Source organism: Bos indicus, chromosome 11 (genome assembly GCF_029378745.1).
Source record: "Bos indicus isolate NIAB-ARS_2022 breed Sahiwal x Tharparkar chromosome 11, NIAB-ARS_B.indTharparkar_mat_pri_1.0, whole genome shotgun sequence".
Classification (NCBI taxonomy): domain Eukaryota; kingdom Metazoa; phylum Chordata; class Mammalia; order Artiodactyla; family Bovidae; genus Bos; species Bos indicus.
The window spans coordinates 86,584,639-86,600,499 of record NC_091770.1 but is presented as its reverse complement, the minus strand read 5'-3'; the positions used below and the strand labels follow the sequence as shown (position 1 = coordinate 86,600,499).

Sequence of the window (15,861 nt, the reverse complement as noted above, 5' to 3'; positions counted from 1 at the left end):
TTCAGGATCAAACCTGTGTCTTCTACATTGGCAGGCAGATGCTTTACCACTGAGCCACCAGGGAAGTCCATAAAATATATTTTAAAAATCAATTTAGTTTCTTTTATTTTTTAAAATGTGGCTACTAGAAATTTTATATGGTACATCTGGTTCAGTTCTGTTTCTATTGCACAGCCCTGGCCTAGAGTTGTAGATGTGCTAAGTCGCTTCAGTCGTGTCCAGCTGTTTGCAACCGGATGGACTGTGGCCTACTAGGCTCCTCAGTCCGTGAGATTCTCCAGGCAAGAATACTGGAGTGGGTTGCCATGCCCTCCTTCAGGAAATCTTCCCAATCCAGGGATGGAACCCCCATCTCTTCGGTCTCCTGCACTGATAGGCAGGTTCTTTACCACTAGCACCACCTGGGAAGCTCAGACACCTGAGTCCCCTGGGGATCTTGGCAAAATGCAGAGTCCAACTCAGCATGGGCTGAGCCTAGGATTCTGCATTTTTTCCCAGCTCCCCAGTGATACTGGTGCTGCTGGAGACTACCCTGGGTGCAGCACATTTGAACAGGGGCTCTCAGAGTGCCGTGTGGGTCAGAATCATATGGAAGATTCTGGGCTTTCCTTCCAGAATTTCTGATTCAGTAGCTGTGATGCGGGACCTCAGAATCTGCATTTCTGCAAGTTCTCAGGTGATTCTGATGCTGCTGGTCTCGGTGCTGAGACTGAGAACTGTTGCTTTAAATGGTGACGGGATGATCCGTTTCTGGAAAGTTTAAAATACGTCACTCTGAGGTATTGGGGCTTACTGCACTTTTAGGAGTAGTTCTGTTCCTCCAAATTTCCATGATTTTCAAGTTTCCTCTTTGGGAGAAGTGTATCAATTTTGGTAAATTTTCATCTTCCTCAAAAATAATCCACATTGTTGACTTTTCCAAGTTATTTGCATAGAATCAGCTACTTTTGTGTTTTGTGATAGTCTCTGCTAATTTCTCTCTCTCTCTCTTTTTTTTTTTTTTTGGTGTTTTCTTTGATAAGGCCATCATCCAACAGTTTACCTATCTCACTCTTTATGAGAAGCAGCTTTTTTTCCTCAATTTTTAAAAATCAATCTTACACTCTTACGATTTCTAATTTTCACATTTCTGCATTTATCTTCCTTCCTCTTGTTTTGTTTGGGTTTGTTTTCTTGCTCTTTTCTGCAAACATAACTGGTTTATGTGCTGCGTTCATTTATGTTCTTTTTGTTTCATTCTGTGATGTTTAAGGTAATGGATTTTTCTCGGCATATTACATAATTGTTGGCATGTGGAATTTTCATTATCAATTTTTTTCTATGTGTTATGCAATATTATAAAATTTCTAGACTGTTGAGTTTTTTTGTTGCTGTTTCTGTTTTTGTTTTGTACTTTTGTTGCTTTGTTGTTAGAGAATAAAAAAATGAGATAAGTGCTACTTCTATCTTTGGAAATTTGAAGTTTTCTTTGCTGCTTTTTCTACGTGTTATATGGGTGCCTATATGGATGCCTTATACGGATGTTGTCTCTAGTTTTCCTTGTATAGAGTTGATATATATCTGTTGGTGCAACAGTATCAATGATTTCCATAACCGCTGTTTATGTTTCTAATCTTGGTGCACTTTGCTACTCTTATTGCTGAATCACAAAGGTCTGTGATGGTTATGACTCCCTGTGATGTTCTCTGGTGCTTCTGTTATATTGTTCTGGTCTTGAGTCCCCAGAGAAGTGTCTGGGGATGCTTCTGGTTGTCACTTCCCTGTTTTGCTAGGCTCCATGCTTTGAGTAATATTGCATAGGAACCTGGAATGTTAGGTCCACGAATCAAGGCAAATTAGAAGTGGTCAAACAGGAGATGGCAAGAGTGAACATCGACATTCTAGGAATTAGTGAACTAAGATGGACTGGAATGGGTGAATTTAACTCAGATGACCATTATATATACTACTGTGGGCAGGAATCCCTTAGAAGAAATGGAGTATCCATCATAGTCAACAAAAGAGTCCGAAATGCAATACTTGAATGCAATCTCAAAAACGACAGAATGATCTCTGTTCGTTTCCAAGGCAAACCATTCAATATTATGGTAATCCAAGTCTATGCCCCAACCAGTAATGCTGAAGAAGCTGAAATTGAACAGTTCTATGAAGACCTACAAGACCTTCTATAACTAACACCCCCAAAAGATGTCCTTTTCATTATAGGGGACTGGAATGCAAAAGTAGGAAGTCAAAGTCTGTTGCCTGGAGTAACAGGCAAATTTGGCCTTGGAGTACAGAATGAAGCAGGGCAAAGGCTAATAGAGTTCTGCCAAGAGAACGCACTGGTCGTAGCAAACACCCTCTTCCAACAACACAAGAGAAGACTCTACACATGGACGTCACCAGATGGTTGACACCGAAATCAGACTGATTATATTCTTTGTAGCCAAAGATGAAGAAGCGCTATACAGTCAGCAAAAACAAGACCGGGAGCTGACTGTAGCTCGGATAATGAACTGCTTATTGCCAAATTCAGACTGAAATTGAAGAAAGTGGAGAAAACCACTAGACCATTCAGGTATGACCTAAATCAAATCCCTTATGACTATACAGTGGAAGTGAGAAATAGATTTAAGGGACTAGATCTGATAGACAGAGTGCCTGATGAACTATGGACAGAGGTGTGTGACATTGTACAGGAGACAGGAATCAAGACCATCCCCAAGAAAAAGAAATGCAAAAAAGCAAAATGGCTGTCTGGGGAGGCCTTACATATAGCTGTGAAAAGAAGGGAAGCAAAAAGCAAAGGAGAAAAGGAAAGATATACCCATTTGAGTGTAGAGTTCCAAAGAATAGCAAGGAGAGATAAGAAAGCTTTCCTCAGCGATCAATGCAAAGAGATAGAGGAAAACAACAGAATGGGAAAGACTAGAGATCTCTTCAAGAAAATTAGAGATACCAAGAGAACATTTCATGCAAAGATGGGCTCAATAAAGGACAGAAATGGTATGGACCTAACAGAAGCAGAAGATATTAAGACGAGGTGACAAGAATACACAGAAGAACTGTACAAAAAAGATCTTCACAACCCAGAGCCAGACATCCTGGAATGTGAAGTCAAGTGGGCCTTAGGAAGCATCACTATGAACAAAGCTGGTGGAGGTGATGGAATTCCAGTTGGGCTATTTCAAATCCTGAAAGATGACGCTGTGAAAGTGCTGCCCTCAATATGCCAGCAAATTTGGAAAACTCAGCAGTGGCCACAGGACTGGAAAAGGTCAGTTTTCATTCCAATCCCAAAGAAAGGCAATGCCAAAGAATGCTCAAACTACCTCATAATTGCACTCATCTCACATGCTAGTAAAGTAATGCTCAGAATTCTCCAAGCCAGGCTTCAGCAATACGTGAACCGTGAACTTCCAGATGTTCAAGCTGGTTTTAGAAAAGGCAGAGGAACCAGAGATCAAATTGCCAACATCCGCTGGATCATCGAAAAAGCAGGAGAGTTCGAGAAAAACATCTATTTCTGCTTTATTGACTATGCCAAAGCCTTTGACTGTGTGGATCACAATAAACTGTGGAAAATTCTGAAAGAGATGGGGATAGCAGGCCACCCAACCTGCCTCTTGAGAAACCTATATGCAGGTCAGGAAACAACAGTTAGAACTGGACATGGAACAACAGACTGGTTCCAAATCAGTAAAGGAGTACGTCAAGGCTGTATATTGTCACCCTGCTTATTTAACTTATATGCAGAGTACATCATGAGAAACGCTGGGCTGGAAGAAGCACAAGCTGGAATCAAGATTGCCGGGAGAAATCTTAATAACCTCAGATATGCAGATGACACCACCCTTATGGCAGCAAGTGAAGAGGAACTAAAGAGCCTCTTGATGAAAGTGTAAGAAGAGAGTGAAAAAGTTGTCTTAAAGCTCAACATTCAGAAAACTAAGATCATGGCATCTGGTCCCATCACTTCATGGCAAATAGATGGGGAAACAGTGGAAACAGTGTCAGACTTTATTTTTTTGGGCTCCAAAAGCACTGCAGATGGTGATTGCAGCCGTGAAATTAAGAGATGCTTACTCCTTGGCAGGAAAGTTATGACCAACCTAGACAGCATATTAAAAAGCAGAGACATTACTTTGCCAACAAAGGTCCGTCTAGTCAAGGCTGTGGTGTTTCCAGTGGTCATGTATGGATGAGAGAGTTGGACTATAAAGAAACCTGAGCGCCGAAGAATTGATGCTTTTGAACTGTGGTTTTGAAGAAGACTCTTGAGAGTCCCTTGGACTGCAAGGAGATCCAACCAGTCCATCCTAAAGGAGATCAGTCCTGGGTGTTCATTGGAAGGACTGATGTTGAAGCTGAAACTCCAATCCTTTGGCCACCTCATGTGAAGAGCTGACTCATTTGAAAAGACCCTGATGCTGGGAAAGATTGACGTCAGGAGAAGAAGCAGATGACAGAGGATGAGATGGTTGGATGGCATCCCCGACTTGTTAGACATGGGTTTGGGTAGACTCTGGGAGTTGGTGATGGACAGGGAGGCCATGGGTCACAGGGGTCGCAGAGAGTCAGCCACGACTGAGCGACTGAGCTGAACTGAATGCTCTGGTTGCCTGTTGTATGCCATATGCCAGGCACTGTGTTAGGTGCCTTCCATTTCCCTGGTGGCTCAGTGGTAAAGGATCTGCCTGCCAATGAAGGAGATGCAGGTTCCCTCGCTGGGTTGAGGAGATGCCTTGAAGAAGAAAATGAAAAAAAAAAAAAAAAGAAGAAAATGACAACCCACTCCAGTGTTCCTGCTAGGAGAATCCCTTGGACAGAGGAGCCTGGTGGGCAACAGTCCATGGGGTCGTGAGAGTCGGACTCGACTTAGCAACTAAACCACCACCACCATTTCTGTGTTCCCTCATGGATCCTCACCATGTTCTAGATGAGAACCCTGATGTTCTCAGAGTTCAGCCACTTAGCTGATGAGCATCAGGCCTTCACCTGGTCAGTCTGCTTCTCTCTCTTCTGGGCAGATGGCGGTTAACTTCTTGCCTTCCTGCCCTGGCTCTCCCTCCTCCTTCAGGCCCTGCTGGGACAGTCGCTGCTTTGACAGCCCCCCAGCCAGCTCCCAGCAGCTCTCACCAAGCCAGAAGTCACCTGAAGGGAAGGAGGGTTGTTGATTTCTGTGTAGGAGGCGAGCGCCAGCCTCAAGCAACGCTGTGAAACTCACAGGGTGACTCTCTGGAGGGGAAATATAGCATCAGGCCCTTTCATTTTAGACCCGGGCCAGCTCCTGGGAGCCATGACGCAACGGTTCTCCAGACCTCAGCCCGGCCCTGTCCACATCACACTCTTCACGAGACTTGTTTTCAGGGGCTTCAGGGGCAGCTTTAAATGGTTCTTTTTTGGGCACTGGCTTCATGTCATTCTTGATGGACAGCTTATATATGTCCTTTCTCCTCTTTTGTGGTCTCTCTCACCTCAGTCAAAGGCTCCTGGGGTCCAGGCACCTGTATTCAAGCAAACAGTCTGGGCATCTCGTTTCTGACCATCCCCTTGAGACCCCAGTGAGGACTGAGCCCTATGGCCTACGCCTCCCAAACCTGTCCTGTATCCATCCACTGCTCTGCCTTCCTCCAGTTCACCTTCAACGCCTTCTGTGTTTTTGCAACAACCCCTTGATGTGTCTCCTGCCCGCTTTTCATCACTGCCCACACAGCAGCCCCAGTTATCTTTTTTAAAAAACAATATGTGACTTTTTTTTTTTTTTTGCTGGAAGACCCCTCGTGGTTTTCCAGTGCCCACAGTAGAAAACACATACACTTGACTGGCTCCCAGACCCCTAACTATCGGATCCTGGGTGTCCCCTTCAAGGTTCACTGGCCCAATCACCTCCCATGATGCTGGCTCCATCTGGTCTTGCACAACCCGTTCCCCCAGCCTACAAGGCCCCCACCTGCCACTCCACACTGAAGACGGTGCGGGGGGGGGGACCCTGACCTCATCCCATCTCAGTTAGAATGTCACCTCCTCCAGAGGCCGAGTCCCTCTAGGTCCTTTATTTTAATTCTCTGCCTTCCACGTGTGCATGCATGCTGTCACTTCCGTCGTGCCTGACTCTGTGCGACCCCATGGACTGTAGCCCACTAGGCTCCTCTGTCTGTGGGATTCTGCAGGCAAGAATACTGGAGTGGGTTGCTGTTTCCTTCTCCAGGGGATCTTCCCGATCTGGGGGTCGAACTTCCTGATCTGGGGATCGAACTTCCTGCATTGGTAAACAGGTTCTTTGCCATAAGCGCCACCTGGAAAGCACCACTATTTAATACTCTCCTTGTTTGTGTGTCTAATGGAATATCTGCCCTAAGGAAACAGGGGTGGTATTTCTGTGTGTATCTCCTAGAGCGGAGCCTGGCACAGAGCCGGTGCTGAGTCAATATTTACTGGGTACACGTCCATCTCACGGTAGTGGGCCATCTCTTCTAGCACCTGTTCTATCCGCTGGGGAACCTGAAAAATTTATGGGTCCTGGGGCACCACCTCCAGGGATGCTGATTAGGTTCATTTAGGGTAGGACCTAGGAATCTGCATTTTAAGGAAGTACTCATTGTAATCCTGAGTCAGGTGGGCTTCTGACTTTGAGGACCTGTGTTATCAATAGCATTTATATGGCTATTAGCCCATTGGATCCTGACATACTTCTAGGAAGTATTAAGGCCAGGGATTCTAAATTTATATTTAAAAGATAAAATATCTTTTAATATAAATATAGATATTTATATTTAAAACAACCTTTATAACAAGGTTGTTTTTGTTTTCTGAACAGGTAATACATTCACATGTATCAAAGGCAAAACAATATAAAAGGTTTTACATGAGAAGTCTCCCTTAAACCCTGCCCATCCAAGCCCTCCCCAGCCCCTGCTTAGGAAGCCGCTTGTATGAATTGCTTGGATACATTTCTGATGCTTCTTTATGCAAGTAGAGGCAAATTCCAGCATATATTTTTATTTTTTCCCTTTTCAAATACAATGGAGAAGGAAATGGCAACCCACTCCAGTATTCTTGCCTGGAGAATCCCATGGACAGAGGAGCCTGATGGGCCTGTGGGATCCATGGGGTCGCACAGAGTCAGACATGACTGAGTGACTAACACACTTTCAAATACAAAGTCATAATCCACATGTTTAGCATCTTGGTTCTTTTTCACTTAACAGTATATCCTGGGAGAGATTTCTCCATCAGTGTATAGAGAACCTTCTTGGTTTTAAACTACCATGCATTCCACGTGGGGGAGGTTTATTAGTCAGCCCTAGAGGTGGACACTTGGCTTATTCACTTTTATGGAGAAGGGGGCCTGTTACCAACAGTGCCGCAGGGTATAATCTTGCTCCTGCATCATTCCTTTGCACATACAATTATGCATGTGTATCTCCAGGATGAATTCTTGGAAGTAAATTGCTGGGTCCTGGGTCAGATGGCTCCGTAATTTTAATGGACGTTATCAGATTTCTCTGACCATTTTGAATTTCCATTAGCAGTGGAATTAAGAGTCCCCCATTTTCCTACAATCTTTCTAATGAAGTGTGCTGTCAAATTTTGGGATCGTTACGAACCTGGTAGGTAAGAAATGCTGCCTCAATGTAGTGTGGGCTTTTTTTTTTTTTTAAGTGGCTTTATTTAGACATAAATGATGTGCAATAAATGGCAGGTTTTTAAGCTGTACAGTTTGAATGAAGAGTTTTGACGTATATACACCAGTGAAGCCATCACCACAGTCAAGGTAATGAACATATCTGTTACCCTAAGAAGCTCTTTGCATCTCCTCCTTCAACACTAATCTGCTTTCTACCACCGTAAGAGTGCACACATATTTTAGACCTTGTGGAATAATATGGTGAGTATTCTTTTTTTGGTTTGGTTTTTCCACTCTGCTTCATTATTTGAGATTTTTCTGTGCTGCAGTATGTATATTAATGTTTCCTTTTTTTTTTTTTTTTACTCCTGAGTAGTATTCCATTTCATAGGTAAACCATAGTTTATTTATTTACCCATTGGAAGATTTCCAGTTTTGGACTGTTTAAGTTGTGAATACCCATGTATTATGTGCTATTTTTGTATTGACAAATTTTCATTTCTTTTGGGTAAATACTTACCCCTTGAGGCAGCTAGGATCTTGCTACCCAGACTGTGACCCTTAAACCTTTGCATCGTTTCCTGACCCTGGGGGATGGGTATGGTTTGGAGGAGGGCCAGATCAGATCCTGGAGTCCCAGGCCGTGGCCCCTTTGCTTGGACTAAGCTTGAAATAACAGCTGCATTGAATACTATTTTGTATAAATAAGGAATACTGATTTTCATTTTAATTTTTTTTTACCATGCCACAGCTTGCAGAATCTTAGTTCCCCAACCAGGGATCGAACCCTTTCCCCCTTATGTGGAAGTATGGAGGCAGTCCTCATCACTGGACCAGGGAATTCTCAAGAATACTGATTTTTTTTTTTTTTAAAGAAATGCTCATTCTTTGCAAAGGTCACATTCCGGGAGATGAGGTGAAGGAGTAAAGAGGCCATCTGGATCCTAGGTGGGACATGAGTGAAGCAGGAAAGACAGGGAGCCCTGTGGCTCTGAGGAGCGCTGGACTGATGTCCTGCTTCATATCCTCAGGCACTTGTCCAGCTGGGCAGCCAGGATCTGCTGGTCATCTGTGTGTTTTCTCGGAGCCCCTGTATTTTGCAGCAGCTGACGGTAGCGGGAGTAATAAACTTTCAGAGATCTCTTTGCTTAGTGGCGACCAGAGCACTTTTGCATGGTGATCATGTATATGGAGGAGGGAGGTTCCTGGTGTCAACCCCATGAGGACAGCAGCTGTGGTCTGTTTGTTCACTACTGTTTCCCGTAACAGTGCCTGGTGCTTAGCGGGCGCAGTATGTTTTTTTGCTGAGTGCAGAAAGCAACCAGTTTTGGGTGGGGGTGTTTGCCAATGCTGACTGTACTTGTTAGGGGTGCCTTGCCTTGAGGAAGGGGCACTTGGGCTGTTAGAAAGAGTTAGTAGCATCCAAGTGGCTCCAGAAGGCTGGCCTGGGAAGGGCAAGGGAGAGGAGGAGGGTGGAGAAAAAGGAGGCCAGACAGGGCGGGGTGTTCTTGTAAACTCTGCTAAGGAGTATGAACGTCAATATTTGAACTTCTTGGGAAATCACTGGTAGAGTTTAAGCAATACAATGGCATGCAAAGATGTGTATTTTTAGAGATCCCCCTGGCTGCCGTAGGAGGGATGGACACCTGGAGGCTGGGTTGGGAGAGGCAAAGAAAGCCCAGAGTTGGGTGCTGGAGGAAATCTGGACAAAGACAGCATGACCTGCCTAGGACAGTGACCCAGAGCCGGGCCTGGGCTGATTTCTGGTAGCTAAAATATAGTGGTGATGGGAAAGAAGAGGGTGGAGCCAAGGAACTCTGGGGAAGGTGACAATATCCAGCATAAGGGGCCAAACCAGTCCTTGACATTCTCCAGGCTGGGTCTCTACCCTGGAAGCCAAGAACAAGGCTGAGACTTTTTTTTTTTTAAATTGAGGTATAATTCACACACTGTTACATTCACTCCCTTAAGGTATGAAATTCATTCATCTCTAGTGTGTTTACAAGGTAGTCCAGCCATTGCATGCATGCTCAGTCTCTTCAGTCATGTCCCACTCTGCAACCCCATGGACTGTAGCCCACCAGGCTCCTCTGTCCATGGGAATTCTCCAGACAAGCATACCGGAGTGGGTTGCCATGCCCTCCTCCAGGGGCCCTTCCTGACCCAGGGATTGAACCATGTGTCTCCTGCATTACAGGTGCATTCTTTACCCACTGAGTCACCTGAGAAGCCCAGTCCAGCCATTGCCACCATCACATTCCAGAATGTTGTCTCAAAGAAAACCCAGTACCCATTGCAGTCCCCTCCCAGGGAGGATCAAGCTGTCCTAGAGGCCTTGTTTCTGTCCTGGTCAGTTCCCATGGAGCTGTGCAATCTTAGGCAAGTCCCTACCTCACCTTGGTCCCTAAAGGCCCTTCCAGCTGTGACTCCATGCAGTGATTCTGGGTGGGCAGATTATGTTATGGTCATACTCCCATGACTCTAATGTTAAGGATTTTTAATGGGGGAGGAGGGCTTGTTTCATTTTATTTTTTATGGTAATCAAGCACAGATGATTCTACTATAATTACCACCTTAATTAGCATCTTGGCATAAATCTCTGTCTTCATTTTTGGTTACCTCCTAAAGTTGCACTTCCAAAAGTGGAATTACTGATTCAGGGGATGGAGACATATTTAAAGTTGTTTGTATATATTGCTAAATTGTTTTCCAGAGAGGTTGCAAGAACAGGTCATTTCATCAGACCCTTGTCAATTGAGTGCCTTTAGAAACCATTGTTCATTTCCCTGGCAAAATGAAAATGATGTGCGATTGTTTGAGTATGGATTTATTCCATCACCAGCTTGAGTAAGCACACTTACAGGCAGTTCTGAGTCTTCTATCCTCCCATTTGTGATCTGCCCTTCTGCTGTCACCCTGGTGTCTTCTGGGAGGGCTGTGGGTTGCACCATTCTGGTGACACTCTTCACTTGTGAGTCCTGGGATCCCTGCGGTTGGGCACGATGACTGGGCTGCTTGATGGGTGACTTTCTAAAATGGTTTGAATTTATTTGTTTTTGCCTGCACTGGTCTTCACTGCTGCCTGGGCTTCTGTCGAGTTGCTGAGAGTGGGGGCTGTTTGTTGCAGCGTGGGCTTCTTATTGCAGTGGCTTCTCTTGTGGAGCACAAGCTCTGGAGTGCTTGGGCTCAGCTGTTGTGACTCCGGGCTCTAGGACACAGGTTCAGTAGTTGTGGCGCTCCGGCTTAGATGCTCCACAACATGTGGGATCTTCCCAGACCAGAGATCGAACTTGAGTCTCCTTCGTCTCTTGCGTGGGCTGGCAGATTGTTTAGCACTGAGCCACTAGGGAAGCCCTTAGTGGGGTTGACTTGTAGCAAACTCTCCAGAACTTAGACATCGTCAGGCCCCTCTGCCTATGGATGTCAGGCGAGTGTATTCTCCTTCTCCTCGGTTCTGTCTTGTCTCAACAAAAACTTGAAGCCATGAACGTTAGAGCCCACAGCGTGTCATAGCTCTCGGACAGACCCTGTTATAGCTCTCAGGTCTCGAACAGACTGTGTTATAGCTCTTAGACAGATCAGTGTTACAGGTCTGTGTTACAGCTCAATTTTATTTAGAAAATAGCAGGAAAATCCATCCTTGAGGCACGAGGGCATGCCGACCCAAAGACGCTCGAAGAGAAGAGAGGGGGTCCCTGGCCCTTTGGCTCCTCTTTTTATATGTTTTTTCCTCCCACCCTGGGCCTGCCCTATGTAAATTGGGCTAGCCAGGAGTGCTGTTTGTTCTACCTGAGGTCCTCACTCCTGTCTTCAGACCTTCTTTTGATCTATTTTCCAGGCTTTTTACTTCCTTGTCTTTTAGCCACGGCCATTCTGGACTCCTGTTTCCTATTCTAACTACCTAACAGTCTCTTGCGTTGGCCGGCAGATTCTTTAGCACTGAGCCACTAGGGAAGCCCTTGGTGGGTTGACTTGTAGCACTCTCCAGAACTTAGACATCATCAGCTAAGTATTAGCAGAACTGCCCAGTTACTCCTATAAGACCTCAGAGCATTTTAGCACCAATTCAGAACAAGGAGCCTTCCCCCTCCATGTTCCACTAGAAGGCAAATTTTCTCTGAGGGTAGGTTGGCTTTTTGAAGAGGACCAATAATTTCTTGATGGCTCAGCTGGTAAAGAATCTGCCTGTAATGCAGGAGACCTGGGTTCGATCCCTGGGTCAGGAAAAGCTTCTGGAGAAGGGAATGGCTACCCATTCCAGTATTACTGCCTGGAGAATTCCATGAACAGAGGAGCCTGGTGGGCTACAGTCCATGGGGTCGCAGAGTCCAACACAACTGGGTGACTAACACACACACTCACACACACACACAAAGAATGTCTATGCTGTGATGTGGGAGAATCAAGGTGCCCAAAGCTAGAGCAGGTTCTGGTTTGAGTGATGGGGGAGGGGATGGGTGACTCTGCTGAATGGAATTGCTCTAAAGATGGGAATATCCATCCATTATTGAAACTCAGAGTTTCTGTCAAGCAAGGATAGGATCCACAGTAAGCCGTAAATGGGGCCAGAGTCCCCAGAGCAGGGACCTCCCAGAGGCCTCACGGGGGATCTTTTGTTTCTAAAAACAAAGTCACTGAATTGCTCTGCTCACATTTTCCTGATGACTTTGCTGCGGGGCATGTCCCCTGACTGAGGAGGAAGTGGAGAGACAAAGGAGGGGGTGAGGTGCCCTGGGAGGGGGGCCCTGAGTCAGCAGCGGGGGGGCCCGCTTGAGTGGGAGCTTCTAGGCCTCTCTCTCCAGGGCCTCAGTCTGGCTGCAGGCAGTAGCTCTGTGTATGGGGAGGTTTGGGGTATGGGTCTTCCACAGAGGGTCCCGACAGCCCCTGGTGTGCTGACAGCAGCTGGTGTGGAGGAGGGAGGCTTGCTTTAGAGGCAGGGTGCAGGGTTGGTACGGCCACCAGTGAAGGGACCAGGGTGGGGAGGCTGGAAGCAGGCAGGGGGCGGGGCAGTTTTTAGCCTCCCTGAGCCTGTTTGCTCAGCTCCTGGGGCTTCCCCTCCTTTGTCCTGTGGAGCCAGGTGAATCTTACATGTGTCCTCTGAGTGGGCTTTAGTTTGGGACTTCAACCCATGTGGCTGGGACGCAAACCCAGCCAAAACCCACGGTACCTGGGTTTTCAGGACCTAATCAAGCTCTGATCCTTGATGTCTCATTGCAGAAAAAATTCAGTGAGAGATAAAGTGATAGGTACGAAGTGGATTTAATTCAGATTTGGAGAGAAGCACACTCCACAGACAGAGTGTGGGCTATCGCAGAGGGCGAGTCAGTTCAGTCACTCAGTCACATCCATCTCTTTGTGACCCCACGGACTGAAGCCTGTCAGGCTTCCCTGTCCATCACCAACTCCCAGAACTTGCTTAAACTCATGTCGATCGAGTTGGTGATGCCATCCAACCATCTCATCCTCTGTCATCCACTTCTCCTCAACCTTCAATCTTTCCCAGCATCAGGGTCTTTTCAAATGAGTCAGTTCTTCACATCAGGTGGCCAAAGTATTGGAGTTTAGCTTCAGCATCAGTCCTTCCAATGAATATTCAGGACTGATCTCCTTTAGAATGGACTGGTTGGATCTCTTTGCAGTCCAAGGGACTCTCAAGTGTCTTCTCCAACACCACAGTTCAAAAGCATCAATTCTTTGGTGCTAGCTTTCTTTATAGTCCAACTCTCACATCCATACATGATTACTGGAAAAACCTTGATTGAGGATCAAGGTCTAATTACAGTCAGCTTGTCTGCCATCTTGGACCCATTTGGTTCTAATCGGTTTATGTTGTCCCCTTGGGCTAGGTCATTCTTTCAGAAAGTTGTGCCCTGTCCCCCTCCCTCCTGTTACATGAGGACTCAGGACAGCTCGCTAGATGGAGCCACTGTTTTCCTCTGTGTCAGAGGCTATGGAAATGGCCTCTGCCCTCCCTGTTACCCGTTGGCCCTCTCCTCCCAGGCTTGGGGTCATTTCTGAAAACTAGACCAACCCTAGCCTGCACTGCCCGAATTATCCAGAAAACCCTGGAGTCGGGTGGATACCCTCTTTCGTGTCCCTGTAGACCTGTGCTCCTTACCTCGAAACCTGATAGCCACGCTGTCCCTACAAGGGAACTGGGTATAGGAGACCCAGTCCCTCCTTCAGAACAGGGGCGAGGCAGGTAGGTACAGATGGCCCAGCTGAGTGCCTGGATGGAAGCGTGGCCCACGGGGATGCTCTGCTATGCACGGTCTGTACTGGAGACGCCATTTAGGAAGCATCTCATCTGGGCTTGAGCCCCGGGGAGGGGGAGTGGGCTCAGGTGCATGGGGATCAGCGGCCTCCTCCACTTCTGTCTAGTGAGGCCAGCCTTCTCCCAACCACAGCCCCATGCCTGGAAGAGCCCTGGGACCCTGCATGCTGGTCAGTCAGATGAGTTCCAGGTTGCAGGAGGGTTAGTTGGTGGACACAGAAACCTCAGAACACCTGCCTGGCAGTGCTCCCAGCTCTTGAGCCACCATCCACCTGAAGGGGCAGCGGGAACTCTGGGTGCCCTTGGAGCCCAGAAATCAGCAATGCTAGGGGTGCCCCAGAGTGTTTGCAGAAAGGGAGGACAGGACGTGTCCGTCATACACCTGGACACAGGCAACTCCGTCTCTCCCGACTCTTATCCCTGCTGTTCCAGGTGTCCGGATTCTGCCTGCTCAGCTCCTGAAGACCCCCTCCCTTCTCTGTTCCCTCCCTGCCCTGCCTCACACCTGGAGGGAGAGGGGCTTGCAACAACACAACGCAGGGAGGTTGCAACAGGGGTGCCCACCCTCTTTGTCTGCACCTCTGGGATCAGAAGCAGCTATCAGAGCACAAATTCTTCGCTATTTGGAGGACAGTGTCCTTTGCCCACCCTGGCTCCCACAAACTGTGTGCAAATTGCTCCAGGAACACACAGATGCCTGCCTGTGGCTGCGGGTTCTGAGGGCTTGCTGCCACTGTGCTAAGAGCTGAAAGTGACCAAGATTAACTGCAGTTTTATGGTCCCCCTGGAAGTTGCTGGCCTTCAGTAGATTCCAGAGTTCCGAAATGGCTACATCAGACAGACTCGGCGAGTGTCCTTGTTGTCTAGGTGGGGAGACAGTTTCCTGGTGCTTGCGACACCTCTGTATGCCTAGAATTCTCTCCTATTTACAACCATATTAATCATTTTTTAAATAGTTCAGTGGCATTAAGTACATTCACATCGTTGTACAACTGTCATCACCACTTCAGAAGTCTTGCAAAACCGAAACTCTGTTAATCCATTATATATAACTCCTTATTCCCTCCTCCTCCAAGCTCCTGGAAACCATCATTTTACTTACTGCTTCTATGAATTTGATGCTGGCTACCTCATATAAACGGAATCATACCGTGTTTATCTTTTTATTTCACCTAGCATAATGACTTCAAGGTTCAGCCTTACTGTACCATGTGGCACACTTTCCTTTCTTTTAAAGCCTGAATAATATTCCACTATTGGGCTTCCCTGGTGGCTCAGCAGTAAAGAATTCACCTGCTATGCAGGAGATGCAGGGTCTATCCCTGGGTGGGGAAGATCCCCTGGATTAGGAAACGATTACCCACTCCAGTATCCTTGCCTGGGAAATCCCATGGACAGAGGAGCCTGGTGGGCTACACTCCATGGGGTTTCAAAGAGTCAGACATGACTTAGTGACTAAACCACGACAGCGATATTCCATTATATGAGTAATACTACATTTTATTTATCTATGCATCCATTGATGAGCACTTGGATTGGTTTTTTTTGGCAATTGTAAATAATGCTGCTATGTTTATTTATTTTCATTTATTTTTCTTTTGTTTTCTACTTACCAAAGTAATATACATCTTAATCACTTCAAGCATGACATTACAGAAATACATTTAAAGGGAAAGTCCCTGTTATTGTACACCTGAAAAAGAAAAGAAATAAAGAAAGTTTAGTTGCTCAGTCATGTCTGACTGTTTGCGACCCCATGGACTGTAGCCTGCCAGTCTCCTCCGTCCATGGGATTTTCCAGGCAAGAGTACTGGAGTGGGTTGCCATTTCCTTCTCCAGAGGATCTTCCCCACCTAGGGATCGAACCTGGGTCTTCCACATTGTAGGCAGGACACTTTACCGTCTTGAAGGGAACCAGTATTAACAGTTTCATATTACCAGAATCGTGTCAGGATTCTCATTTAGGTATATACTG

General features: G+C 46.4%; 1 protein-coding gene across 11 annotated transcripts in view; it reads left to right on the top strand.

The window, feature by feature from the left end:
• The window catches only part of ATP6V1C2 (ATPase H+ transporting V1 subunit C2), a 60,599-nt gene that overhangs the window by 9,300 nt on the left and 35,438 nt on the right, over positions 1 to 15,861 (top strand). The window lies entirely within an intron of this gene.